This window comes from Schistocerca gregaria, chromosome 1, assembly GCF_023897955.1.
Source record: "Schistocerca gregaria isolate iqSchGreg1 chromosome 1, iqSchGreg1.2, whole genome shotgun sequence".
Classification (NCBI taxonomy): domain Eukaryota; kingdom Metazoa; phylum Arthropoda; class Insecta; order Orthoptera; family Acrididae; genus Schistocerca; species Schistocerca gregaria.
Window position 1 is genome coordinate 952,320,404 of NC_064920.1, and position 26,307 is coordinate 952,346,710.

The window sequence follows — 26,307 nt, forward strand, 5'->3', positions numbered from 1 at the left end:
TTACTTTTTATTTTTACACTGCGGCTCAGTAAGCTGCAAATAGCACTTTTGAGCCATTCCGTGGATGTGTAAAAGCGGACCATAACAGGAAAACAGTTCGGTGCCTCATGTGTCACTAAGCCAACAATCATATTACACTGGTACTTAGCTGTATGGTCCATCATTTCTAATAAATACTGCAAAGATTGTGACGGAATATTTACACATATCGTAACTGAATTTTTAAAAATCACCGAGATTAAAAGCACGCTTGTTCGACACTACCAAGACGGAAAATTGCTGAGAGAGGAGAATACAGGAGTATTTCCTGAAGTATAGGATCTGACACGAAAATGTGGAATAGGCTTCTACACAGCATTCAAGAAACACGAGCTATTGAATGATGAGAGTGACTATGACTGGATGTGCGATGTATTGAACGTCTATAAATGTTAATTATGTACCTGAAAATATTTCGACGCTACAGCTCAGTCAACTGAGGTAGGCATTAGGAGTGTCCTCATTCCCTCCTCAGTTGACCGAGCTGTAGCGTCGAAATATTTGCAGGTACATGAGTAACATTTATAGACTATTCAATACATCGCACATCCAATCAATCAGCCGACAGCTCTTGTCTTTATATTGCACGTCTCAGTTTTATGTCGATGTACATCATAATGTACGAATATATGTGGCGTTTCGATCAGTTTCTAAATTCAGTACTGCGTTATGAAATGTATTCACAAATAGCAAATACGACTGTAAACAACCTATACGATATACTAGTAACATAAGAAAATTTGTGCCAGACCGGTACTCGAATCCAGCTTTCCTGCTTTACGCGAACAGTCACCTTAACCACTTTGGCTATCTGTACAGGACTCAGCGCCATGCCCAGACATCCATACGTCCTAGAGTCTGCTTTACCTCGGGCATGTGGGTGTGTGTTTTTCCTTAGGATAATTTAGGTTAAGTAGTGTGTAAGCATAGGGACTGATGACCTTACCAGGTAAGTCCCATAACATTTCACACACATTTGAATATTTTTTGATGGATGTTTTGCGGAAAGAAACAAAACTCATAAGACAAATGTAGTTTTCGGTATTGTATTTGACAGCTTGCGTGTTGACCTGTGACCTTCACATACTTTTCCTGAACCTGCGAATTCAGGATCCTGCCATCAACTAAAGTTTGTGAGCTCGCTCCATAGGCAGCACGAGCATTAGGATGATAAGAATTTTACCCAGCGAATCATTTTTTATCCATCTGTCTTCGTATCTGTCCATCTGTTAAGATTCTTTCTCTCTGTAGCTGTATGGCGTATCAAGTTCAAATTTATGTCGTATACTAAGGCCTACGATGTTTTGGCGGTGTAAAAATTTCAACCTTCGAAGTCAGTTCAGGCAAAAGATACGCCATTTACATCACATGTCTTCATACTCATCAAAATCTATGAGGTACTTGCTGTTGACCTAGAATCATGATCTTTGAGAAGAAACAAGGTGTCATAGAACAAATAAACGAAAACAAATCGAAAACTGTTAATTTCCAAATGTATCATACCAAAAATATTTATTTTATCATTTCGACTTCAAACTCGAAATTGAAGTTATCAATTTTTAAAAAATTCCTACATGTATTTTACATAATGTGTTTTTATCAGATTATGTTTTTTGCGTAAATGATGACTAAATCTAAGCCAACAGTACCGACATCTAGGGATGTAGGCAAACAAATGGTTCAAATGGCTCTGAGAACTATGGGACTCAACTTCTGAGGTCATCAGTTCCCCTGGAACTTAGACCTGCTTAAACCTAACTAACCTAAGGATATCACACACATGCATGCCCGAGACAGGATTCGAACCTGTAACCGTAGCGGTCCCGTGGTTTCAGACTGTAGCGCCTAGAACCGCACGGCCACTCCGGCCGCCGTAGGCAAACAGTTTTCCGGTAGCGAATGTACTTCGGTAGCCAGTTGCAATAATGACTGTGTGGACGATGCGGTTTATTCTACACCTTATTTTAGATCTATATGACGATGCTATGCTGATGATGTTTTTTAATGTTTTGACGATGCCATTATGGCCTTATCACTTTAGGACATGGTGCAAAAACGGTACGTTTTTTCGTATTTTGTGTACATCTCCCTGGTTGTATGATAGTATATTGTGATACGTATTGCTGTCTTATGTTGAAAGACACACTGCTCACTAGGTGTATATATTTGTATATTATAGATCTGAGGATGGTCATTACGGACTGAAACCTGTCATCGTCAAAAGAATTCATATTGTGATCAAAGACTAGAATAAATAAAAACATTCGAAATTAAAACGTTCTCGAAAGTCTTGGAATCCCTGAGACCGGTGTTTTTAAGAATGGATAAGCTGTCTTTATACAAACGGAACCTCGCACCTGAGAATTTGGTTTTGATTCAGTTACGTTATGTACAAAAAGAGATAGACTATATTTTGTTCTCCTGAGAAATATGAGATTAAAGACGTGGAACGTTTGACATTTCCACTCCTCACTTGTTACACTAGCCAGGCTGTAGCTTGTATTTTCACGTTCCAGGTGCGCAAAAATTCTCGTTTCTTGCTGGAGAGGCTTACCTGTAACCTCTGCTGTGAATTCCACGGCTAGTTTACTGTTCACGTTGCCTACGAGAATTTTTTCTGCACCAGGGAGGCGTTACGGAGAGACGTAGGGGCCACTAGAGGAGAGAACTAGTGTTAGTTCTGGTCGATAGACAAGGGAGATAAGCGGACGCCCTTCAGCTGCGCTGGTAGGAGTGTTGGCGCCAGCTCCGGTGGCACGCCGAGCCAGCGGCGGCCCAGATCCCTTTTAATTAAGCGCACTCTGCACGGCGCCCAACTATCCGAGCAGCGCGCAGGCAGTGCTGGCTTCTCGAGCGGGACGGGCCGTCTGGACTGCTTGGTGCAAGTTTTAGCTGCGAACTTACGGTGTTTATGAAGAAGTCATTAACTTGCTTATCTGACACCAAAGTAAGTTAATCAAATTGGTCCTCTAATTTGTCAAGAAAATATATCAAAAATTATGCTTGAGTCCGTCGCCCTTTGACAACCACAGGGCGAGGTTCACGACATTTCGTACACTGGGGTGACAAAAGTCTTGGGATAGCTATATACACATATATAAAAAGCGGTGGTACCGCTTACACGAGGTGTATTGCATTGTCGGCGCTGCCATTTGCAGGCAAGTGAACCGGTTCCCATGGGCGAGGGGTTCTAGGTGCTTCAGTCCGGAATCGCGCTGCTCTTAGTTTCGAATCCTGCCTCGAGCATGGATGTGTGTGCTGTAATTAGGTTAGGTACGTTTAAGTAGCTCTAAGCCAGGGGGCTAATGACCTCAGATGCTAAGTCCCATAGTGATTAGAGACATTTTAACCAGTTTTGAACCCAACTGAGTCATGTCATAAAGGTTGCGACGTGATTACGACCGCACGTCCAGGAGGAGGAGGAGAAGGAGATTAGCGTTTAACGTCTCGTCGACAATGTGGTCATTAGCGACGGAGCACAGGCTCGGATTATGGAAGGTTGGGGAAGGACACGGGCCATGCCTTTTAGAGGAATCGTCCTGGTACTTTCCTGAAACTATTTAAGGAAATCACGAGAAATCTGAATTTGGGTTCAAAAAATGGCTGTGAGCACTATGGGACTTAACTTTCGAGATCATCAGTCCCCTAGAGCTTAGATCTACTTGAACCTAACTAACCTAAGGACATCACACACATACAAGCCCATGGTGGGATTCGAACCTGCGACCGTAGCAGTCGCACTGTTCCGCACTGAAGCGACTAGAACCGCTCGGGCACCGCGGCCGACCTAAATTTAAAGAAATCATGAAAAACGTAAATCAGCACAGCCAGACGCGGCGTTGAACAGTCGTCCTCCAGAATGCGCGTCCGGTGTGCTGACAACAGCGCCAGTTCGCTCGGACTGCATGACGAAAATTAACAGATTTTGAGCATGTTAGGGAATTCTGTATTCCACATCCTACAGTGTTAAGAGTGTGCCGAGAATACCAAACTTCGAACATAAGCCTACCTCTTACCCCGGAGAAGGCAGTGGCCGACATCCTTCAGCTGACGAGCGAGAGCAGCGGTTTTGCATAGAGCTGTCACTGCTAACAGACAAGCAACACCGTGTGAAATAAAGAAATCAATGTGTGACATACGACGAACGTATTCGATAGGACAGTGAGGCAAACTCTGGCGTTAACTGCCTGTGGCAGCAGACTTTGTTTCCAGCACAACATCGCCCGTAGCGCCTCTCCTGGGCCCGTGAGTATATCGCTTGGAACCTACAAGACTGAAGAACCGTGGCCTTATCAATGCTGTCTCGATTTCAGCTGGTAAGAGTTGATGGCAGATTTCGAATGTAGCGCGGATCCGACGAAGCCATAGACCAAAGCTGTCAACAAGGCAGTTTGCAAGATGGTGGTGGCATCGTTCTTGAGTGAACTGTGTTTACATGGAATGGAATGGGTCCTCTGGTTCAACTGAAACGATATTCGACTACTTGGAGGCAATTTTCAATCATTAATGGAATTCATGTTCATAAAAAATTTCGGAATTTTTATGGATGACCGTTTGCCTTGTCACAGGGCCACAATTGTTCACGATTCTATTTTAAAACAATTTTTAATGTTTCTGAGCAACAGTCATACAGTAATATTTAAATGAACACAGCGCTATTTGACTGTATTGTTGTTTATTTAATTAAGACGCAGGTTTCGGGCTTTTACGCCATTTTCAAATGATTGAGTTTATGTCATTAATATATACTGCAGGACATTAAGCTCTTTTTTAAAACCTCCTGGACAATTCGAGTGAATCACCCGACATGAATCCAACCGAAAATTTAGAGGACATAATCGGGTGGTCTGTTCGTGCACAAAATCCTTTACTGGCAATACTTTCGCAGTTACGGACGGACATTGAATCAGCATGGCTCAATACTTTTGCAGGGGACTTCCAACTACTTGTTGAGTCTGTTCCATGTCGAGTTCCTACAGTACGACGGCAAAAAGGAGGTCCGACACGATATTAGGAGGTGCGACGTGACTTTTGTCACCTCAGTGTAATGTTCACTGGAGCTACAAAACATGACTTCCACAGAATTCGCACTTTATGAAAGTTGGACTCTGGCAATAGCTTTTCTTTGTATTTGGGCTTCAGTGGCGTAGCGGCCTGTGTCGTCACGGAATTCTAGTTCGTTTTATTCTCTTCTTAGTCGAAAGCCATCCCGAGTAGCCGCTGCTAAGAGGACGTGATGCTGAAGCTGTGCAATATCGCTTGGCAGGGGAAAACGAACATTTTATCTTTTATACGAACCCATAAAGAAACACTACACAATATAGCGTGGTGACACCAGAGAGCAGAACAGCAGGTGTTGACTAAGCTTCCTTTTGCGCCATGCCCTGCACCTTGGCCGTTATCCATTGTACTACAGTGGACCACAACGAATCTGCTTGTGGCTATGTGTCTATTAGAGTTCATAGATGTTACTATTGCGCTACCTACAGACATGGCTGACAGTGTTTAGCGATAACATAACAACGGCGTAAAATCAGAGATCCAAGATTAGATACCACATGCAATATTCACAAGACAAGTACGCAGTATGAAAGAGGAGGAAAGTTAGTATTCTTTACGGTGGTACAGGGCACAATCCTCGGTAGACTGTAATACAGTCTGAGAAAAGGAAAAAGAAAGGATCCGCCATGAATTAATTACGAAAATTGGCCACAAATTTATATTCATAAAACTATCAATGGAAAATGAAAAACTGTCAACGTTGGGGCCGATGGATGAATGTGCGACGCTGGAATGATAGTAAACAAGGGATATGGCTACACCGAGGTGAAGTCTGCGAACTTCATTCCGCGTTCATTTAGGCGTGCAGGAGGGAGTTTCCGACCTAGAGAGAGAAAACAACTTGAGGACTCAGTCCTCAGAGAGGCCGTCACAGCACCGGATTCATCATTGTCATCGACACCGCATACAACTGCTGCTTCAGTAACCACAAGCACCATTAACAGGAGGCTCACAGAAAATGCCGCTGAGCCCACAGAGCGCATTGCTCCGACTTTCCCTGTGCAGTGGTATCGGGCAAATTCGGTCCGCAACCTCTTTGACTGGAGTAGAATAGTCTTCAGTAATGAGTCCGAGGTTCTAACCAACACCCGACGACCAGCGAACGCGTGTCTGGAGAAGACCCTGACAGCAGTGGGAGACCAGCCTTACCGATGCCCACCATACGGCACGACAACCAAAACTAAGTTACGGAGTCTATGGGTGTCGTCCGTGGCGCCATTACAGCACAACGGTACGTCGACGATATTCTACGACCAGATTTGTTGTCCTTAATGGCAAGTTATCCTGGGCTTACATTTCAGCCAGACAATGTTCGTCCGCGTACGGCGAGAGTTTCTACAGCACGTCTTTGTGCTTGACAAAACCTACCTTGGCCAGCAGTATCGCCGGATAACTTCCCAACTGGGAACTCCTGCAGCACTATGGGCAGGGCCCTCCAACCAGCTCTCGAGATTTTGTGGATCTAATGCGCCAGCAGAATTTTTCACAATGTCCCTCAGGAGAACATCAAACGTCTTTATCAGTCAATGCAAAGCCGCAGATGGACTGACGCGTTACTGACTTGCTAATTTTTAAGGCTCACTCTCCTGAAAAAAATCAACCCATTTTTCTGAAATTGTGATAATATTTTTTGTTTGTTTGTATTATTTTTTCTTCTTAGAGTGTATGTGTCGCTCGTTTCATCTTTGGTAATGATATGATATTATAAAACTGGCGAGCTGCACATTGAACTGTGGGTCTCACTGTAATGTACTCATCCCCTCCCTCCCTAATAGAATATTACATAGAGACGCATAATGATATTTGGGTTTGAGAGCAGATTTACTTTTCATACTTTGCTTCATCAGTCGAAAAGTACGTTCCAGTCGTGGCACAAAGAATAGTGTATGAAGCCTGAGAAACAAAAGCTGTAGTAACTAATCCATTAATACAGGAACAGGCTTTGGCTTAATAGCAACAAACACACAGAAAATGTGTGAAATGCTTGTATGGATGTTACAGGGCAGGTTGCACTGAGACATAAATGTTAAGAAAGAAATTCGATACGTTGCGCCGTTTCCGAGTTATTTAGCACTGAAATTAGCCAATCGGGGCGTCCCGAGCTCACATACAAGCGGCGTGCCAGAGGCGGTGTTGCCCAACGAGGGTTTTGTCTCGTTAGCTGAAACTTGAATTTACGCGCGCGACGATCTGATTGGCTAACTTCAACGCTAAATAACTCGGAAGCGGCGCAACGTATCGAATTTCTTTCTTAACATTTATGTCTCAGTACAAGCTGCCCTGTTACATCCCTACAAAGCTGCTGCTAAACCAAAGAGATCTTCATTGGATATATATATATATATATATATATATATATATATATATATATATCCAATGGAGATCTCTTTGGTTTAGCAGCAGCTTTCTAACTTTCTAACACGACGATCGAATCGTGATGGTTCTTTCGTATCCCTCACAATTTTGCTCGGCACATACGTGTCTGAAATGTGTCCTATAATACGCCTGAACTTTTTCTACTGGTTCCCGACGTTGTCACAGCTGGAATTGAAACTTGTTTGTTGTCGCTGAGGCACTCTGACTCATGTTCCTCGTCGTTAACACACGGAGCTCGGAGCTAATGGTAAGACGGTTATGGCAAGTTTTAGGATATAAAACAATGTATACCAGGACTTATGGACGCCACATAAACACCTCCTGATAAGTTTTACGAGTGTTATTGGAGAAGGGATCCACGCAGCGCAAATCACTGTCCAATCTGAAGGAGAAATATATAGACTTCCTTCCTGGCAGGGGCTTGACTATGGCAGGATAGCTGATTTAAATGACCACAGCCAGTCACATCTCGTACCGTCGCATGGCACTGTGTCTCGGGAACATTTCATGGCTGTTACCATCAGGAAACCAAATTACTAAACAACGATTCATACCTGCGTATACATCAACTAAACTCATCAGGAATTAACTTACCTGCTGGAGAAGATATTCCCGATCACTGGGCAACTTGATCTGTAACAGAAAAAAAGAATTACTTTAATATTAGGGTTCAATAATAACTTACCATTACATTAAAACACACATCTGGTGCGCATAAACACTTGAAATGTACTGAGTAAAATCTGTTATAAAAGAACTGGTATTCTTTTTAGAGCTGGTAATTTCCTGGTAAGAAATTGAATAATTTAGACATATTTCTGTTTAAACTTCAGTGGATCTTAGAAAACATTTGATGTTGTCATTAATTGGAGAACCAACGGTCTTGCCGCAGTGGTAACATCGGTTTCCATCAGATCACCGAAGTTAAGCGCTGTTGGGCTGGTCTGGCACTTGGATGGGTGACCATCCGGTCTGCCGAGCGATGTAGTCAAGCGGGGTGCACTCAGCCCTTGTGGGACAAACTGAGGAGCTACTTGTTTCATAAATAGCGTCTCCGGTCTCAGAAACTGACATACGGCCGGCAGAGCGATGTGCTGACGACATGCCTCTCGATATCCGCATCCAGTGACGCCTGTGAGCAGAGGATGACACGTAGGCCGGTCAGTACCGTTGGGTCTTCATGGCCTGCTGGGGAGGAGTTCAGTTTTTTGTTAATTGGAGAGAATTAACAATCTGATTAACGACTTACTGATAAATCATCCATTTTATAAATTCACTGACAGAAAAAGAATCGCAGCACGGAGAAGCTATTGTAGGGCACGAAGGAAAATTTGTATACGTGTTTCTACACCGAAAGAACGAAGTCGATTCAGACTTTCCTGCGGAAGCATAAAGGTGGCGCTAGTAGCACCAATATGAGGATGCAAATCAGGTTTGCTTCAATTACACGTTGTAACCGTCGTGAGCCTTTGAGATTGGCAGGTGAGTTCATGTTAGTCAAGAATGCCTTTAAGACTATCTGACTGAGTTTGAACGAGTTGGTGTAATAGGGCTACGAGGAAGACTTGGCAGCAATGTAGCCACTGTACGTGACTGCTATTACCGGTGGTCACGAGAATATACGGCCGAAAGAAGAACTGTCTTCGGACGGCCATGTGACATCGCCAAGAGGGGAGAACATCGTTTTCGGTTTATGGCTCTGGCACAGCGTACTGCACCTGCAGCAGCAGTCTGAGCAGCAGCTGGTATCACAGTGACACAATGAACTGTTACAAATCCGTTACTTCAAGAATAGCTCTGGGCGAGATGCTCTGTAGCATGTATTCCACTGCCAGTAATGCGAGAGCTCACTGGAAGACAGGGTGGAGTTATTGTATTATTTTTTTTAATGAAACCTAGTTGTGCCTTAGTGCCAGTGATATAAGTGTGTTGGTTACAAGGAGGAGAGTTGTGGACCTGTACCCAACGTGCGTGCTAGACACACTGGCCCTAAGCGTGGAGGTATGGTCTGGGATGCGATTTCGTATGACAGCAGGAGCACTCCCGTGATTATCCCACGTGTGCTGAGTGCAAATTGTATATCAGTTTGATGATTCGACATGTTGTGCTGCCATTAATGAAAGGAATTTGAGGGGGTGGTTTCCAATAGGATAACACTCACCCACATAAACGCTGTTGTAATCCAACATGCTCTATCGTGTGTCGGCATGTTTCTTTGGCCTTTTCGATCACTGGATCTGTCTCCAATCGAGCACATTTGGGACACCATCGAACGACAACTCCAGCGTCATTCAAAAACAGCATTAACCGTCCTTGTATTGACAGACTAAGTGCAACAGATATGAAATTCCATCCCATAAACCGACATTAAGCACCCGTACAAGGCGATGCATTCATGTGTGCATGCTTGCATTCAACATTCTGGCTATTAAATTGGTTATTAAAGTAACAGCATTTTTCATTTCCAATGGCTTATCTTGTGGTGTCACCGCCAGACACCACACTTGCAAGGTGGTAGCCTTTAAATCGGCCGCGGTCCGGTAGTATACGTCGGACCCGCGTGTCGCCACTATCAGTGATTGCAGACCGAGCGCCGCCACACGGCAGGTGTAGAGAGACTTCCTAGCTCTCGCCCCAGTTGTACAGCCGACTTTGCTAGCGATAGTTCACCGACAAATTACGCTTTCATTTTCCGAAAGGATAGTTAGCATAGCCTTCAGCTACTTAATTGCTACGACCTAGCAAGGCACCAGTATCCGTACTATTGATAATGTGAATATGTACCATAAAGAGCGACGTTCTCCATTAATGGATTAAAGTTAAGTATTCCACCAGCTACGTCCGTTTTTCTCAGTTCTAATTCCATTGTCATGTTCCAGACCTCACGCCAGTCTGCGTGAGCTAAAACGCGTGCTTTTCGGCCTCCATTAGGAACACGGTTGGCTCTCCTGCCAACCACAACATATCTCGCGCTTGCATTAACCATTGATCTTGCAACGTTACCAGGGCAAATGAATTCCCGAAATTTCATTACTATACATTTGTTACCTTTTGGTGCTGCGATTATTGTTCATAAGTGTAGAATTGTCAATTATACATACAAGGAAACTGCTGAAAATAATTTAGCACCGCTTGCATTCCTGCGAACGTGAAGGACATGAAAAAACTATGTATTATGAAATGTAAAAAAAGTAATTCTACTGTGAAATGCATGCACATGTGAAGTCAAAATTGGCTGTTTGGGAACATGTTAATCCGTGTTCCTCTATCCTGTCTCACGTAACATGCTTGAAACTTCCTTACCATGCTGTCGGAAAGGGTTTTTCAGGTGCTACTGCTCAAGTGTGTCGCAGTGACTCTGAAGGGTGCTTCCGTAACAGCGTGAGAAAATGTAATAGGACATAGAGAACGCTCTGGTGAACCATTTGAGGTAGGGAACCTAGGGTCGAGGAAGTCAGCTTAAGGAGATCCGGAAGTAAACTTGTTTACCGATTTGTCTTGTACGACTGTTTTTCAGCTTATTTGCAACTAATATGCGTACTAGTTTACACGTACTGTGCTGCTTATTTACATGTACAATTTTTTATTTCCTGCAAGGAAACGAGGAGGACTTCTAGGAAGCCATGATGCAAGGTTTTTTTGCTTTAATTTTCCATAAGGTGATTCTGTGGTACCTTATTTACACTGTGTCATGACAGAACGCGCTGTGAACCAACGACAGATCTATTCATTCCTCAGTGTAATTCAGAGACGTACAGTACAATAATGATGGAGCAGTACAGGTACAGTTTCGCAAAACTCACTCACATGCACATTGTGTATGGAAAAGTTCGTTGCAATGTTCTCGCTGCTGAAAGGCTCGCACATCCGATTTTGAAGAAGTGCTGGAACGTGTTGTAGCGGACCCCACTACAAGTACTCGTTGTATTGCAGGTGAAATGAGCGCTGCACATACGAGTACTAGCAAGTGGCGAGTGCACCCATATCACTCACAACGAATCCATGTAATGCTTGTGGCATTGTGCCAAGGGTCGCATGAGTCAGTGGTTATTCCAACAATGGATTTACCGACCAGATTTCCTCGAAATCGTTGTGTTTACTGATGAGGCCTCATTTGGTTCAAATGGTTCAAATGGCTCTGAGCACTATGGGACTCAACTGCTGTGGTCATTAGTCCCCTAGAACTTAGAACTACTTTAACCTAACTAACCTAAGGACATCACACACATCCATGCCCGAGGCAGGATTCGAACCTGCGACCGTAGCAGTCGCACTCATTTGGTAGTGATGTTGTTTTGAACAGCAGGAATATCCATGTGTGGGCGAGGAAAACCTCATGCTGTAGTAGAGTCACATCATCAAATACGTTTTGCTGTGAATATCTGGATCGACATTGTGGGGGACAATCTCATTCAGTCTTATCTTCTACAAGGCCGTCTGAATGGCCACCTGCACTTGAGGTTCGTGCTAAGAGATGCCCTTGACTGTTCGTGAGAGAGCAGGGACGCAACATGGCGGCGCACCGCCTCACTTCAGTGTGGATGCTCGCTACCACTTCACTGCTGTATTTCGTGGTTGCTGGATTGGAAGGGGATGTGTTATTCCAATGCCTGCGAGGTCACGTGATCTGAATCTCCTTGATTACTTCCTATGGGGATACCTAAAGTCACTTGAGCATGAGACCCCAGTGGACACAGAGATGGAGTTAGTTGCCAAAATTGTAGGTGCCTGTGATGTGGTTAGAAACACAGAAGGGATATTTGTGAGGGTGCGTCAGAATCTTGTTCGCCGATGTCATCCTTGCATTGAGGTTGAAGGCCATCAGTTTCAGTACGTTTTTTAGGACACAGTACAAATGGTACGTTCGTTATGTACTCCCAGGACACACGTCGATCGTGTGCATGCGGTTAAGTATAGTCTGCCGACACTGTGCTCTCAGTTGCTTCCAGACATATACTGTGCAGTCCGGTTGACCTTCCCTCGTTCTCTAAGAGCTATTATACTTGCAGTCTGCAGTTGGTGTTGGGGACTGCGAGCGACTCTTGTGATGCTGACCTTCAGATTTTCGTGTCCCAGGATAGCGGATGAATGTTTGAGTAAAGTCAATATGATATGAGGGAATTTGGCGGTTAGGTTTGCGTGCTCACAAACCTTTTCACTATAAGGTAACAATGACGCTTTGGGGCATGTTATCACATTGAATCAGATCAAAAATCGCATAATAAGCCTATCACGAGGCGGTAAAAAAAATTCTAAAGCAGTTTATAACAGAATACACATTTTAGATTATACGAGAAAATGTATCTTTGTAATTATGCTAATCCAGTCCTTCCTAATCGTATCCATAATCCATAAAATCTCATTTAAACGTAAGCAAACGTATTTCGCAAGTTGTAGCTACACATGGAACTATTAGAAAGATTTATTGTCATCTCTCTTACAAAACTATTGAATCACGGAAAATCAGCAACACCAGTTGTGGCTATGAAGTAGCGTGTATTTCACAGACTACTTTAGGCTTTAAGTAACTGCATATTAGAAATACATTAATTTCAATCACGGACTTAGAAGGAAAATGACAATGTCTAAAATACATCGCGCACCTGAGAAATGAATATCTATTCCGTAATGTATTCAAACGCTTATTCTTTTTGAGTTCACAGATGATATTTTAAGCTGGTATTTCTTTTAACAGCGTTTTAAAAATTATCAATGGGACATTTTCATTCACCGTGTGGAATGAAATAGTTACAATTTCCGCAGCAGACACATGAAATAGTAATGACATTCCATTCCGCGACAAAGCAGGACCCGATGCTTGATAACAGAAAGCGCCAACTCGGCAAAGAGCCAACTCGTTTCACAGAGCGAACGGTTGAGAGAGCAGCAAAGTAAGGTAGCTCTCGACATTAAAGGGAAAACGTGCTGCAGTTGGCCAGCCCTTCAACTTTACGAAGTGCCGTATGAAGTGACCACGTATGTTAATAATAGCACCTGATTACTACACGTGCTGTCACGGACAAGCATTAATTGTAAGAGATTTACTGTTACCGAAATCTCGAACGCCGTCAAATGCCAGTCGTCGTTAAATAATGATTCGACATTTGTGTCTCGTCATTTATTTTCGTACTGACTTTGGTAGAATCTTCTATACTACTATATAAAGACAACGGTTAACGTTACAATAAAAACCCCGAAATTTTTTTTACCGATTTCCTTCAAATTTTTACGCCATATACTAATAAACGTACAGACGGACACAGGCTACATATTTTGTGAATATAGATGTTCATAAATTCATATATAAAATCTACACTACTGCAGAAAGACAACTCGTTCTGTAACGTTGATACAAAAGATCTCGAAAAATTGTTCGACCGATTCAAATTTGTACATGGTGCCCCAATAAACATTTCTACGGACATGAGGTATATTTATTTTTAATATGAATGTGTGTATTATATAAATATAATATAAAAAGGGAAAGTTATTGTCTGACTTAGTTAAAATACTTTTATGGTCATCTAATAAACGTTTACACGGTCATACAGTAAATATTTTTAAATAACAAGGGACTGGTCTTCTATTAACAAAGACTGTGAGACAGTAAGTGCTGTGCTGTGAAAATGTGCGCATTCGTTTTCTTTTCTGCAGGTAGAATATCATGTAGAACCAAGTGGGAGTTTTATCAAAACGATAGAAGTAGTCACAATCAAGCTACAGTAGCCCATTACAAACAGTATTGTAGGGTAAAAATGTTATTAGGAAGATAAAGAGTATGTGATATGCAAATAGAATAGCTAATTCACAGGATAAAATCAAAACCATATGGTCAGTTGTGAAAGAAGTGTCTGGTCAGCAGCACAAGGTCGACGATGTGAAGTCAGTTGGTAGTTACTGACAAATCATATATAAGTACAGTATTTAACAATCATCTTCTGAGCATTGCTGATGAATTAAATAAAAATTTTGTTTCTGTTTCGTTTCTGTGACAAGTAAAATATCCAGATGGTGTTTGTAGAGGAAGGTATTCAGTTGAGTTTTCATCTGTTTAATGTCATTTCAATTAAAAATGCAGACACCTAAATCTCCATGGGGCTGGTGGTTGTGCGGCAAGGGGTTGTCCATTCAAGCAAAATCTGTCTGAGCCCGTCAACTCGAGAGATGACCTTTATCCGACTGACGTGTCTTCAGTTCTGTTTCACGGATGACAGCTCTTATGGGTGGCTGCATGAACAGAGAGATACCTGGAGGATCTCTCGCATCATCTCGAACCACTGGGTGGATATCCTGGATGGGCTGCTTGACCCTACACCGGGTGTTTCAGCACGTTGAGAAGGTACCATCACAGAGAGATGAGACATGTCAACAAGTGAGTATCAGGAGGCTGCAAATGGCGTTTTCATTTGGTGAGCATTAATATTCATCACATTAGACGGATGAGCAGGAGAAGACTTAACTGCAGCAGCAAAGGTGGTCGTAGGGGATGGGCCAGAAGGGGCCCTGTGCCACAGATGTGTCAGCCGCCCTGAAGATGGGGAAACTTGTGCGGTCCTCTGATGGTGGGAATGGCCGATTTCTTGTTGGTTTCCTCCTTGTGGTATACAGGACAACTATTCCAGGACGCAAGATGGTAGGGGTCGTCAGAGGTGCCCAAACAACGGGCAGTCATGTGTTTTTCTGAGGCCGGGAGTTGGCGGCCCTCCGATGCATCCGGCCCAGGAAATTTGACACACTAGAAAGGCAGACAGCCGTAATTACTGCTGTGTCGCAAACGTTGACACCTACGATAGATGGATGGATAATTGCGGCCTTCGTATGATTCAGTAGTGCACAGGAGCTACCCGCTTCCGTAGATATGTTCGACTTATTCTCTCCGAAGAAAGAAGAAAACGTAGGTGTCACCTTCTGGGTTTCAGGGTCCCCCTTTCAGTACTGGTGGACGAAAGGATCAATGAACTCGGAATGCAGTCATTCATCCCTAACGTCTGTTTCTCTAACTCAGGAGGAAAAGTCTTTGATAAGAATTTTGTACTTCTGATGCCAGAGACCTGTTGGGTGTAGTAATTCTTTGTCCTCGACTTCACGACGTGGAGGACAATCAGGTAGTCGTCCATTGTGTCAAGCAGGTACTCGACATGGTTTTTGTGGTATACAGCCTGCGATTTAGGCGCTGCCGTTTGTGTTCAGTTTAATGTAATTGGTGAGATTTAATGCATAATAGACGAGATCTTCTCCTCCTTTGATGGTGGTGGCGGTGAAGAATTTGTCTAGTCCGTGGCACCAACAACAGGTGCGGTTTCCAATGGTTAGGAGGCATCCGAATCCGAACCACGACAGTTGCAAGCAGGATTAGACGAAACAGTAGTCCACGTGGTGGACTGTTTTAATGGTTTATTTGGTGCCGATTGGGCGTGACCATCAGTGGGTATGAGGTCTATCACCAGGCGATCACAGAAGTTGTCGGATGACAAGGTGGAAGATCGGTCGCTCATGTGGGCCTGTGGACAAGGCTCTCGTGAATCGGTATTGCTGTCAGTAGTTACCGGTGACCTGTGATGGGAGGCATGGCACGCTCGGCCCTTTGGCCGCTAGGTGGTGTCGGTACCGGCGCCTCCGGCGGCATGACAGGATGGACGTCGATCGGCAGACGTCACACTTCCGTGCGAAGGGGTGGCGGAAGATTCGCCTAGCTGCAGATTCCTGTCCTTGGCACTATTCATGTATTGCCTCGGCGTGACTGACGTAACCAGTGACCCGGCTGGCAGAAAGAACTCTGCCTTTAAATCCCAGGGAGACCGGGACGCGTACGAATAACAACAGTGCATAAAAAAGCAGACTATAATTTAACGTCGACTCATACACAATGAATAGCAAACGCCGAGCGGAACTCGTGACCGTAATGAAAGACGCGCACGTACTCGCAAGTAATCACTGTCAGGGCTCCAACCTAACTAGCGACTGCTAGTTCGCGGTGTTGGCCTTGTAGCAAAAATTGGCACGGAGACGCGTGCGCATTGGCGGCCGTCACAGAAGCGACCTCTATTGAAATCCACACCCCCTGAAAATACTGTTCCGTCTGTGCTGCTCAGGCGCATGCGTAAACATTACACAACATGTCCCCTCTGTCGGAAAGTACGCTCACAATGCTAAAATCAACATCATATGTCACCAGATGTATCGTTATGAATAAAATGTTTTCTCTCAAAAGAAATTAAAAATATCACCGGATCTCAACCTATGTCCAGTTGAAAACTGCCGTCACGATTGATAAGATCTTGCGCTAGACGTACTTTCACAGTTATCACCGATTTACTAGGCTTCGAATAGTGAGTGGGGCGCTCATGTTCAACGCACCATGTACTGTGCGTATCGTCTGACCTTTAGCAACATCACCACACTCGCAAAGAATTTTCTAAATTCGTACCTTCCGCAGTCCTAGATCGTCCTTTACCAAAACGAGAAGAGCACTAATATTTGCCGGTGGCCGAAGATTACCTCAACTTGATGTTTCCTTAGGATCCCGCCACTACAGACGAAAGGTTGCTTACATATGGAAGGAACACACTTCACTTCTACAGCTATTATCTTCTTTTTGATGTTGTGGGTGGTCACATTTCTCCATCCTTAGCACTGCAATAATTTGATGTGGAGAATACCCATTACCTTTCAGCACTGACTGTAGACATCTTAGATTCTTTGTAAGGCTGTCACCATCAGGAACAACATGTGCCCGCTGCACCAACGTTCTAAGGACGCCGGTAGTTTGTGAAGGGTGATGGCTACTCGACGCTTACAAATAGAGTTCCGTATGTGCTTAGTTACGGTACACGGGAATGCCTTAGTGACCCACCCACTTTCCTACTACGTAAGACATCCATAAACGGTACGTAACCATCCTCTATGTCCATCATAAGTTAGATGTTCTTATGGAACTTATCCGGTGGACATACCTTGTGTTATGTTTCCTATGTGATTTGGGTGTCCACTCATTTACGCTTCGATATCTTTATGAGTAAAAATACCTAGAAAACGGTCGAGTCTTTTCGAGTACACCAGAACAGTTAAGATATTGAGGCCTATGAGGTCTTAAGAATTCAATCAAGATCGTGAGGTAACACTTTTTCAGCTCGAAAACATCATACTTTACCCGATCTCTGTGAAATTTCTGCCTAAAGTGAGGCGCGATTTAACTCCGATCGAGAACCGCATGCATTGTCTTGCTCCTCAGGAGCCTCCAATGAGACTTACAGCTACTTCTCTCTCTGGCGCAGCATCATAGAAGCGGAAATTTCAATGTGATTTAGCGCATGTGAGCGATTCTTTATCCTCTGAAACCTACTTGTTCTTAACAGTTCATCATTTCGCTTGAAACAGGTACAATTCCCAGTGAAATTATTTTATTCCATGACCATAAACAAAACAGAGGGGCCGAAACTGCGTGTTGCGGGCATCGATATTAGTGTCAGTTGCTTTCGGCACGGCCAGTTCCACGTAGTTCTCTCCTCTCTTAGTAAAGCAAACATGCTCTTCGTTTATGCCTCCAATCAAACTAATTCAAACGTTGCACACAGAGAAGCTTTATAAGTAACAATAAATTCTATGCATACGAAGTCTCGGGCATACTTATAAACAAATACTCGTGCAATGTCAGGTTTCTCAGATATTTTTAAATACCTTATTTTTAAAATATTATTGTAGGCTAAGAGTTAACAGAACGTGGTAGCATTGTTTCAGATTGACGTTGTTATTGAGAAGGGTGGAGGCTCCAATTTTCATCTGGTCATCCTGACTTACGTTTTCGATGGTTTCTCTACATTACTTCAGGCAGTCTCCATGATGTTCCTCCTTCAAGACCATGGACGAGAACTCGTGCCATCCATGTAAGACATGACCCATAAGTATTTAAATGTCTAAATGTCTGTATATAAGAATAACGTAGTTTATGTTGTTTCTAATTTGTAGTGCGTGTCAAATATCTTTGTAAAAGTGTTCTACGAATGTATAAAACTACTACTGTTACTACCACCATTACTACTACGACTACTACAGCCAGCGAACTAACAGGGATCCAGAACACAGATTGCAAAATTGCTGCCGTAACTGCGCAGCAGTAATAGATTGGAAGTAGGCAGCAATGTTTACTTATTTATTTACGAATACAATGAGTAACGCAACAGGTAATTTTGCACTTAGTCACTGGTTACCTGGAAGCTGATGAAAGGAGTACTGTTCGTAAATTTAAGAGAAATTGAGAGTGAACTTTCGCAGCAAAAGTCTACCAAAACTGTAGAAACACGTAACACAATGCGTCTCTCGACTTGATGTTATCACGGTAGTCCTTTGGAAATGTTCCCTATATTCCAGGTTTCGCTTTGTCAGTAAAAAGTCCTCACTCAAATGAGCTGCATCCATGGCAGGCTGATGATAGTTCTTGCTAAGGTTGTGATCAGGGTGTCGAAGATTTTTCTACCGTGGACCTTGAGTCCCGTGACGCCAACGAGGTGTTTGCCACCACATACATTTTAGCCGTGGCTTTTCCAACCGTCAAAGGAAGTTGCAACACGGGAGAGGAGTAATTATGGTCAGATGTACAACGGTGCAAAACTGGTTGGTGATAGCCGTGGCTTTCCCGACCGTTTTATAATAACAATATGACTTCACATTTCATCCAGTTAAAAAACGAATCATTTGTATATTTGGTTGACAAATAGTTATCAGGATTTCCGAGGATGTGTTTAAGCTGGAACCTAAGTGTAGAACTTAATTTGCAGAAAAAATAAAACGAGTAGCAACGACGGTGCATTTCTCTGTTGCCGAGAGTGGGAGAGACCCTGTTGGGAAATACGACGGTGCAGAAGTGGTTGGTAGGATGTGCCATGGCAGCTGCAGCACGTACAAAAGAGGTCGAAAACGCCATTGTCTGAAAGCCCACGTAGCCGTGAACACGTACACTTATCAGGCAGAACATTAGGATCAGCAACCTAATAGCCGATATGTCCACCATTGACAATGAAAACACGGGCTATGCATCGTGGCATCACTGGCCGGGAGGCCCCTTACGGGGCAGGTCCGACCGCCTTGGTGCAGGTCGTACTACATTCGACGCCACATTGGGCGACCTGCGCGCCGGATGGGGATGGAATGATGATGAAAACAACACAACACCCAGTCCTTGAACGGAGAAAATCTCCGACCCAGCCGGGAATCGAATGCGGGCCCGTAATAGGGCAATCCGTCACGCTGATCACTCGGCTATCGGGGCGGACATGAAAGCGATGGAGCCTGGCGTAGGTCGCTGGACTGAGCTGGCACCACATCTGCACACACAAGTCAACTAATTCCCGTAATTCCAGGAAGACGGGCGATGAGCACTGACGGCAGGTTCATTCACATACCAGATGTGCTAGATCGGTTTCAAATCTGGCGAGTTGGGGGACCAGCTCATCAAACTCCATCGTACACACACCTTTAAACAAGGCGCAACCAGTGTACGATACCCATTGGCCGGCATGGTGCCTTGCATGACCAAATGACTAATGGATGCCCACATGAATGATCCCCAAAGCATACGAAAGCCACCGCCAGCTTGTCTTCGTCCTGCAGAGCAGGTGTCAAGGAGTTGTTCCCCTGGAAGACGACGGATATGCGACCTCCCGTCTGCATGGTGATGAATATATCTACGTTAATCGTATCATGCAACGATCTGCCGCTGCGCCAACGTCAAGTTCCAATGTTATGTACCCGTTTCAGTCGTTATTGCCAATGTCGTGGTGTTAACATTGCCCCATGCATGGGTTGTCAGCTTCAGAGGCCCATCGCTAGGAGTGTTCGGTGCACTGTGTTTTCAGACACACTGTTACTCTGCGTAGAATTAAAGTGTGGGTTTAGTTCCGTCGCAGTTTGCTGCATGTCCTATTTCGCCAGTCTGCACAGCCTACGACTTGGATGCGGTTTCATCTTGGTTTCGCCATGTGTTTAAGACATTCACCACAGCACTCCTCGAGCACTCGACATGTCGTGCAATTTCCGAAACGCTCGTGCCGAGTCTCCGGGCCGTCAGAATCTGCCCTCTGTCAAAGACAGATTGCACGCCTTCCCCATTCTACACAGGGACAGCACGCTCGCTGATACTATAGCCACGGTGTGTGTGTCTAACCAGCAGTTGTCATTTGATACTGCTATCGCCTTGACTAGTTTGCAGACTATCGATAGTAGGTCGGTGGCTGATCAGTGTATGTGCTGCTCAGTTCACCAGGAAAGACTGCTACTTCGCTGTGACAACGAGGTCGCTGTGTAGCAGGATTCGTTGACGAGTACTATTCTCTCGTTTCATGTTTGTGACGCGTTTATAGCTTCCTGCGTGGCTCGATCTTTTCACCTGTTCTGCTGAATCGTGCAAAGAATCGACGCTACGGGCTTACGATAATAGCTCGTGTGCATCGAGCTTTCCCAACGAGAACCGCTACTTCACACCCTTCTCAAGACGAAGCACTTCCAGAAAACATCCGTTGCAATTTGGACTCCGAGTGGTATTGGTAAACTATGGAGAAGAACATAAAATATGTTCATAGTTATACTATTAGCCACGAATCTTGCATATTGCGAGGTTCGTTTCATATTACTGACACTCCAAGCCGATGTTGTTACCAGTGTTTTACACCTAGGAACTGGTCTGATGCTAATAAACAGCCACCGTTTCACTCAAACTTTACGAGTGAAAATGTATGTGAGGTAACTCGGTCTCCAAACTAAGACAGTGAACACCTCAAGGACATATAAATATACCGCTTCTGCAACTTGAAACGCTGGTTCACAAGCATACAGCTTCTGTGCTGTTAATGTGATTACAGAATGTCTTTTGTAATAACGTTAAAAGAAAAATGGTACAATTTACTTGTCCGAAAATTTACACAATTACAACCGAACTGTCCAAAATCTTACAACAGCTTTTACTGTCTATCCGTCCTAATTTGAGAATGAATAAGTATTTTTACTCCCAGTTAATCGTACTGAATGGCAGCTTCATTATCCTAGCAAGATGGCGGTCTTGTGTGCATCAAAATTTTATGTAAAATTTTTAAAGTCATCATTCGACATTTCATATCAACAATTTGAAACAAGCTGTCGCTCAGTGATGCCACTAAACTTGGTATTCTCAAACAACCTTTACGATTTTGAAGGCTTGTCGTTGTACTGGGCAACAAAAATACAATAGCATTCCTGGTCTACCGACTTACACAATTAACATTTATCGTCCCGTTTATATGTTAACTACTGTGCTATGAATTCCTAACAGCTATATGTGGAGGTCGTTCGGGTCAACTGCGTCTCTCATCAGCCTGATACTTCTGCCGTTTGAGTACAGGTGATACAGATGGCCATTCACCCATAGGGTATATTCGTATAAACGTTCTATTATTCCCTGTCTGATATCACATTCCAGCACATGCCAGATAAAACCACTGACGGAATGACCTCATAACCGGGGTTGTTTCAATCGTCTGTGAGAGGCGACGGTAGACGTGCGAGCCACTACAACAGGCGCCTCCGGGTTGCTTGTGTCATTCTCTTCTACCTCAGCCCGCTAGCCCCTGGCCATTCAGTGTTGCCGTGTCAGGGTAATTGCTGACTAGCCGTTACAATTCGCTACGTCTGTGTAGCTGGTTTCGCTTTGTACGTGAACTGCTTTGCAGATGGTTATGAGCTATACTGAAGAGTAACGTTCTGGGAATTGCACAGCGATTAGTCCACGTGTTCTTGGTGTTTTCCAGGATCGAATAATTAGAAAACAAACTAATATTTAATATCTAGTGTCTTACTACTTTTTCAGCCGTTCAGGAAGAACAGCGAAACGTGTAAGCAGCGTCGTAACTTCTTCAAACGCACTAAATATGAATGCAGTCTTACATTCATTAAGAAAAGGGTGTTAATATGAGAGTAGATTTACTCAAACGAAAGATTTTCATAAATAAGTGGCCCCAAGAGCTGACAGTATTCTATGGCCAATAACATACGCGCCCATCTACAACACAGAAATGAGTATCAGGACCAGAAACGTGTATTGGAACGAAAGCCTATTTCCACCTCAGGAGCCACAGTTTTGGGTATCATGTGGTGCTTTCATACGAGTGACAAATCTCCCTTGGTTTATGTGGATGAAACTTCAGCTTCGCAACACCATATGAGAAAAAGTATGCTGCACGGTTAAGGAAAACGGTGGTTTGAAAGTACCTACATAAGCTGTACACTTTTATGTACTGTATGTTACTGTGCAAATGAAGAGTCTGTATGAACAGCAAATTAATCTTTTCCGAAGTGGGAAATATTCTTGGTTTTGTCAAGACAATTGTCGTCAAACAACGTAGGTTTTCCCATAGTCCATGTTTCCGCTGTTATCCCCTGTAATCAATAGTTCATTGCACACTGTCGTCGAATCGCTGAGGAAGGCCGTTTCTTCTGTTTGTGGTACCAAGTGCAATGCTCTGTTATTGTGGAATGGTGAAGGACCAGGTGCGTGGCATATGCATGATTTTGGTGACGGAATACCGTATGTTTGAGGATCCAGAATCAAGCCAAATACGTTGATATCACGCTTCTTGAACATTGTATCTGTGTAATTTATCTTCATACGAGATAAGGAATATTATTCTTTCAGAAATTTTCGTGTAACATGTGGTCTACATTATGGAACTGCTGAGAAATACTGACTGTTGGTTGGCTCTGTGTAGAGCATGTGCACACTGTAGCAAACAAAACTTTAATCTTAGTGAAATGCTGAGTTTCAACTATTAAAAATAAATCCTATTAAATACGAAAAAACTGTGTTTCAAACGAAAATTATTTAGCTCAAACACGATACTGAAGTACGTTATGAAGCGCAATGTCTGACTCGAAATATCCACAACATAAAATATGCTCAACAAATGTAGGAAATAACTGTTTAATATAACCTACACTGTTCACTGTAAATTAATCAGAGCACTAAGCACAACGCTTGGGCATTCTGACTACGTGCTATGTATCTCACAAAATGCAAAGTGAGAGCCACCCTGATATAAAAGTAACTTACCTCATACTCAGCATAGTGCTATGTGCCTGGTACACTGACGTTCTCGAAAGAGAACTGAAAGCAGTAAATGCAGCAGCTAAAGAAAAATTATCTACGCAAAATTTTTCTTTGCTTGTCAGAAACGATCAGTGTCGGCAATGCACACATGACAAAATATTCAAAACTTTATTGAGAATGAGCAGGAGGGTTTTACTTTAAAGGAAATCTTTCTTGGAAAATGAAACTCTGATTACTGTCAAAAAAGACTGTACAACATAAGAAGACTCTAATAATTACTAAATTTTATCATAACGAAAATTACAGGCATTTCAACCAGTTGCGTAAATATGACGAAGTGAAAACAAATAGATCAAATAAAACATACGACTATTAATATTAACTATGTAGGGGACAAAGGTTTTCTTCAGTTAACAGTTCTAACAGACAGACATTTCATTCTTGCCACGCTTTGGCGCCCTTTAGCCGTAATTTTAGTAAAAAGTAAACTTTAGTTAGTTTAATTGAAAGTTTTAAGTATTGTAGAGTAAAGGAGTAAGAATACTCTAGACTTGACTTCATTTGTTTGTATTAAACTGTAAATAATAAAGACAACAGTCTCTCGCTCTCACTACATTCAGATCTGTTCTGAAGGAACCTAGTCCGTTAGCACAAATCGCTTTGATGCGATGTAATTGAGAATTGGAAGTGGAAACAATATGTCAGTGTTATTAAAATGACGTTTTACCCGATTTGTTCGAAAAATTTAATTCGCCGTATGGTCGGCATTGGTTCCTGTGATCATGTTTTTTTCCCAAGTGTGATAAATCAATTACTCAAATAACAAGCTTTATTTTCGGAGACATAAGGAGACACATTACTAACAGATAAGGAAAGTAGACAGTGAACGACACTTGAGTGATAATACTTGATATTCGTTTTGTGAACTTCTAACGTAACAAAAATTACGCTGATAGTCATTAATTGGCCAACATTCACTATCAGCCTAGCTTCTCGGGCCGCTGTAGAAAGCAAGCAGTGAAATCTTTGCTACGAAGAAGTCGTTGCAAAATAATACCAAAGTACATTTCAGCTTGCTAGGACCACCACTATAATACCAGATGACGAAATACATGTTTTGTCTGAGATCCTGGATAGTTTTGTCTTCTTCCACGTCCCGAAGAGACACCGACGTGTGTATCATAATAAAGTGTACTGCTAGAACTTAACAAAAAAGAAGCCATGTGAGCCCATCGAACTTTCAATACAACCATCAATGTAAAAAAGTAGCCATGGTAAAATCACTTTAAATACAGCATGTATGGGTTACTTTGATGTATTCCTCCAAAAATCTTCTCCATCAGTACAATTAATGAAGCAGCTTTATAAACAAGTTGTCATCTCCATAATGAAGTATTCCACATAACTTCTCCCAGATTCACAAGCACCAGATCCCGCTACCATGCCTCCAATAAGAACGTCCAAACAGTGCACAATTGACAGGCCAACAAGCGCACCACAGATTACATTAAAAACAGAGTCAAGGGTCTTATCGACTACTCGTGCAGCGCGTTCATGCACGTTTGTCACAGTTTAGTGCAGGTGAATTATGTACGATGGCAGAAAACGTACGTAAACCTTGCAGTATCTTGCCAACAGTCATTCCAAGGTCTGGAGATACCCATGTTAGATAAAACGGCGAAACTGCTTCACCCACAGACGCGATGGGAGAGCTATTTTTGCAATAGAACAACTTTCATACAGTGGATCATATGTCATTTCGTTTCTTTTCTGATAGTTCATCATTGTGTTATTTGCATACTTAACATATATTTGCAATATTCCACTCAGTTGTCTATATTTATTATATTATAATTATACTGTATTAAGTTATGGATTTCGGTATTAACTTGCTTCATGTTCAGAAGTCTATGTAACTGAAGATGGAGTTACATAATTCGCAAAACGGACATTAGAACAAATACTAAGATGATAACAGAAGAAAAGTGAATGGAGTATACTAATCATATACTATTTATAAATAGTGCTAAACGCTTAAGACGCATTCCGGGAAAGACTGACCACATAAAAAATTGGTATCTTCCAGTAATGTACCTTAACGACAGTTGTTTGTCAGACTGACAAACCGATATCAAATGAGTGAGATTTGGCATGATTTATTTATTTATCGAGTCAGAATAAAACAATTTACAATCCAAACATGCGCGAACTAAACACCTTGTTGTCATCGAGAACAGGTAAAAAATCCACTGTCAGGACTAGTCAGGCAGACAGAATTTGTCTGTCGATCTTGGTCGTTGATCTAAATAAGTTTATTTGAACAATCATCATCATGTTTGGAAATGCTGTCGTCGAAGATGTGAGACAGAACTTCATTCGTCTAACACAACCCATTTTCTGGTAACGAGAGCAGCGCGGAATAATTCGCAGTAAGCAACACGCATATTCCGGTCTGTCTGCAACTCAAAGGCGCTGGGAGTGAAGCTGAGCAGAGACGGCAAGGAGACTTTTGATCTCCCTCGTGCATAATTCATCTTTTCATGCACACCACGGCTGATGACACCCAGGAGGACCTCAGCCGAACGCAAGGGAGGAATGCTGCCTTTTGAAGAGTCCTACGCTTTCCAGATGGTGGGTGCCTCACGAACACAGAAAAGCCACAAGCGGTGAAGCTCAGCGCCTCAAGACGCCTGACATGGCTTCCGCTCTATTCAAGCTGTTCTTACGCATCCCAAGTAGTATGATAAGCACAAGGCCGGCAG

General features: G+C 43.0%; 1 protein-coding gene across 2 annotated transcripts in view; it reads right to left on the reverse strand.

The window, feature by feature from the left end:
• The window catches only part of LOC126276092 (putative tyramine receptor 2), a 1,721,495-nt gene that overhangs the window by 977,951 nt on the left and 717,237 nt on the right, over positions 1-26,307 (reverse strand). For both annotated transcript variants that reach the window (XM_049977249.1, XM_049977251.1), the window contains one exon: positions 8,071-8,109. The gene's annotated coding sequence lies outside the window, so the exon portion shown is untranslated. The remainder of the gene's footprint in view (positions 1-8,070; positions 8,110-26,307) is intronic.